The sequence below is a fragment of the Hemitrygon akajei genome, unplaced genomic scaffold (genome assembly GCF_048418815.1).
Source record: "Hemitrygon akajei unplaced genomic scaffold, sHemAka1.3 Scf000068, whole genome shotgun sequence".
Lineage (NCBI taxonomy): Eukaryota > Metazoa > Chordata > Chondrichthyes > Myliobatiformes > Dasyatidae > Hemitrygon > Hemitrygon akajei.
In genome coordinates, this window is record NW_027331954.1 from 981 (window position 1) to 5,411 (window position 4,431).

At 47.0% G+C, this 4,431-nt stretch overlaps 1 non-coding gene across 1 annotated transcript; it reads right to left on the bottom strand.

Annotated features, from left to right (window-relative positions):
* Nucleotides 1-799: 799 nt before the first annotated feature.
* On the bottom strand, nucleotides 800-913 carry trnal-caa (transfer RNA leucine (anticodon CAA)). The gene is made up of 2 exons: nucleotides 876-913; nucleotides 800-834 (listed from the first exon to the last, which is right to left on the bottom strand). It is a non-coding gene; the product is annotated as a tRNA-Leu (tRNA).
* Nucleotides 914-4,431: the final 3,518 nt, after the last annotated feature.

The window sequence follows — 4,431 nt, forward strand, 5'->3', positions numbered from 1 at the left end:
CATGAATCAGTTCTGCTTGGAGGATCAGAGGCGGGTCGCGTCTGTAGCGTTACATTGTTTGTATTACTATTTCCTCTATTTTCTCATGAGACTGCGGAGATTCAGCATGGCATCAAAAATAGATGAACTTTTACAGATATGTCGTAGAGAATACATAGTCTGTCTGCATCAAGACGTGGTACAGAAATAGCAATCTTTTTGAAGGAAAATCTTTAAAAATTTACTGAATTCGGCTCATTCCATCACGGGAAAACACTCCCAAACATTATGCACATCCACATAAAACGCTGTCATAGGAAAACAGCATCCACCGTCAGAGGTGTCACCATCCTGCCATCCACTTTTTTCGCTGCTGCCATCGGGTAGAAGGGACAAGAGCCTCAGGACTCGCACCACCACGTTCAAGAACAGTTACTACCCATCAGCAATCAGACCTTTGATCAACAGGTGATAATGTACGCTCACATGACCATCCATTAAATAATCTGACAACCAATCATTACACTTTAAAAACTAATCTATATTGATTAGCTGAGTATGCCAGGAGGAGCGCAGCAGACCAGGCAACATCTGTGGACAAGCGTAAAGAGTCGGCGTTTCGGGCCGAGATCCTTCATCCTGAAATTGTTTCTGAATACATAACATACCCAAAATTTGGTGTACGATGATCTGTTGCAATGTGATGAACAGTCTCAAAAACATAATTTTATCTTCCAACAGTTTTTCTAATCCACCTCAACAAGGCAGGTTTTGTTTACAGAAATAACGTCGCCTCGATTGAATGCTTAAAGACAAATTTTGTCAGGAGTGGGATTCGAACCCACGACCCCAGATGGAGACCAGAACACTCCCGTTTGTCGGAAGAACTTTCATCCCTTGAGTCTGGCGCCTTAGACCACTCGGCCATCCTGACAACTTTTGAGTTGTGTTTGAGAAGGGAATGAATGCCTGGTTTGTTAACAAAGTTATAGACACGCAAACACGAATACCGTCCTGCCAATCGGAAATGAAGTGAGAGTGTTACAGTTTGTTCAGGTTAGGCAACTTCTGTGGAAAGTAACGCTGTAAAATATTACAATTCGAAGACTCGTGAGACGCGACTCGGCAAGAATTTGGGAAGGACTTTTGTTCAGATGGATGAGAGCGCTTGGAAGACTCATTGTTTAAACATTTAGGGAAGCGGAGAAATAAACCTTTATAGACTGGACTGAATCTGAAAACATTGGGTAGGAGGTTCAATTATACCGGGCAACCCTGCTTTACAGATGAATGTTAGTAAATAGACTATGAGGCCCAATAATCTGACGATTGTGGAAGAAAGCGAAGATGTGACAAGGTTCACAAGAACATAAGACCTTTTGCAGAGATATCTGCTTCATCATTCCATTATGGATGAGCTATTACAGTCAAAATGTTGTTCAGGCTTGGAGGACTTCCGGGTTGAGCATGGAGTGAGCAGGATCGTGTAAGTGTGGCTCCCGATTTTTATTCAAAAACTACCTATTTATCGTTGTCGTATGGTCGAGATCACTGAGCATTGTGAACAACCCGGGATGTTGCTGGACACTGACATGGCAAACAAAATGCACGCTCGAGGTAAAAAGGGAAAAAGATAGCGAAGCCCCGAGCATGGAAGCTGATGTTGCAGTAATGGCGCCGATGCACGTCGTTGGACCTGCGCTACCCGATGACTTGGAGAGGGTTCCCTTAGTTATCTTTAGCCTATATATATTAAAAGTAAAATAAGTTTTGGTATAAATTCTAAGGAGGGAAGCCGCCCTAGATTAGTTTGAAGTTTTGGTTGTATGGGGAAAGCTTTGGAAGTTTTTTTTTGTTTGTGATGCCTGCTGTCATCCTCAGTTGGAGAGGTAGATCTAGGTTTCGGGGGTTAATTGTTTTATCGTGTTTGTGTAAAAGGGTGGGGGAGTTTTTTGGGGGATTACCATGGCAACTTATTCTTTTGTGTGTTACAGATTAGCCAGACTTTCTTTTCACTGTGCGTTATTGTGTGCAGTTGTGCCCTCGCATTGTTTTGGATTCAGGGCCCTATGTGTCTTTTGATATAGTTAACATGAGTGCTGCAGATGGAGGCCAACCTGTGAGGTTTATTTCTTAGAATGTAAAGGGACTCAAAGATGATCAAACAGGTTTTATTAAAAATCGCCATTCTTTTTTTGAAATATCCGTCGACTGGCTGATGTGGTTTATTCACCCAATCATTCTCCGAGTCCGAAGGTCGTTATCTCCTTGGATGCGGATAAGGTGTTTGATAGAGTGGAGAGGGTATACTTGTTTAATATTTTGGAGAAATTTGGATTCGGCAGAATATTTGTCGCCTGGGTTAAGCTATTATATCACTCGCCTTTAGCGTGTGTACAGACGAATTATTTTCCATCTGACTATTTCCCATTAATACGTGGCACTCGCCAAGGCTGCTCATTGTCCCCTCGTCTTTTTGCAATTGCAATTGAGCCTCTTTCTATTGCACTCAAATCAACTACATTATGTCAAGGTGGTAGGAGAGTGGACATGGAACACCGTGTATCCCTGTATGCTGATGACCTCTTACTTTATGTTAGCGACCCTGTAGGTAGCAGTTCTGCTATTGTGTCATTATTAGGTCAACTTGGAGCCTTCTCTGGCCATAACCTGAACCTTCAAAAAAGAAAATGATTTTCTATTAATAACTTGGCTCTACAGATCCGACAGGAATATTTGCCTTTTCCTTTATCTCAAGATGGTTTTGTATATCTAGGAATACACATTACTCGCTCTTTTACATTTCTATTTGAAGCTAACTACGGGCCTCAGGTTAGCCAAATGAAGGCTGATTTTGAGACATGGCGCAGTTTACCACTTACTATATCTGGGAGAATTCAATCAGTAAAAATGTCTATACTTGCCAGATTATTTTACTTGCTCCAGAGCTTGCCAGTTCTCTTATCTAAGTTATTTTTCAAATCAGTCGACCAAGCTTTAACCTCCTTTATTTGGGAAAATAAGGTCCCAAAGGTTAATAAGCACGTTCTCCAAAGAGGTTGAGGCGTAGATGGCATGGGCCTAACTAGCTTTATCCATTATTACTGGGCATCGAACATTCAAAATGTTGTAGCGGTGTGCTGCACACAGCCCTGAAATAACGACACGCAGTCGGTGAGTTGCAGCTGCAAAATAGATTTATTCAAACTTCGCGGCCTCGCTTTAAAGCCTTTCTGTTCCAGCCCTCCCCTGGCGGGAATGCTGTAGGGGGCGCATATTCTCAGTCCCGTCCCACGCGCGGACCTTTCCCCTTGCTGGTGAAGAAAGCGTGGCGCCCTATTTGGGACCGGCCTCAATGCCGGCGCGCCCACTTTGTGAGCCAGTTCGAGCGCGCTGGGAACTGGGTCGCCACATAACCCCCCCCAAAACCGGTGATACACCCCCCCCCCAATGTCCTCAGTCTGTGTCGTTCCCTGTGTGGGAGGTCTGCCACTGCGCCGCGGTGCCTGAAACTCGACCAGCTGCGCCAAGTCCAACTGGGTCGGTTTTAGTCAGTCCACTGTGAAAACTTCCTCTTTCCCCACAGTGTCCAGCACGAATGTGGACCCATTGTTTCTGATCACCGTAACGGCCCATCGTAGGGCCACTGTAGCGGTGTCCAGTGTCCGCTTCGTCGTACAAAAACAAACTTACAGTTCTGCAGGTCTACGGGTACGCGGGTCGGATCCTGCCCATGCTGTGAAGTGGGTATGTGGGCCAAGTTACTGAGCCTCTCACGTTGTCTGTCCAGGACTGCTGTAGGTTCTTCCTCTTGCCCCCTTGGGGCTGGTATGAACTGTCCTGGGACGACCAGGGGTGCGCCGTCACGAACTCGGCCGACGAGGTGTGCAGATCTTCTTTGGGCGCCGTGCGGATTCCGAGCAGGACCCAGGGAAGCTCGTCCACCAAGTATAGGCCCTTTGAACCGGGCCATGAGAGCCGACTTCAGGTGACGGTAGAAACGCTCCACTAGTCCGTTCGACTGTGGGTGGTAGGCAGTTGTGTGGTGCAACTGAGTCCCGAAAAGGCTGGCCATCGCTGACCACAGGCTGGTGGTGAACTGGGCGCCTCTGTCGGAGGTCATGTGGGCCGGTACACCGAAGCGAGATACCCAGGTTGCAATCAGTGCTCGAGCGACACTGGCAGTGGGCCCCGGATATCCACATGAATGTGGTCGAAACGCCGGCGGGTTGAGTGGAACTGCTGCGGCAGGGCTTTGGTGTGCCACTGCACCTTGGCTAGTTGGCAGTACATGCACGTATTGGCCCATTCTTGCGGAGTCCGTGCCAAACGAACCTGTTGGCTACCATAAGGACGGTTGACCTGATGGAGGGGTGCGCCAGGCTGCCGGGACGATGGGGCGGGGTTCGCCGGTGGATACGTCCCAGAGTAAGGTCCTCTCACCTGGGCCGA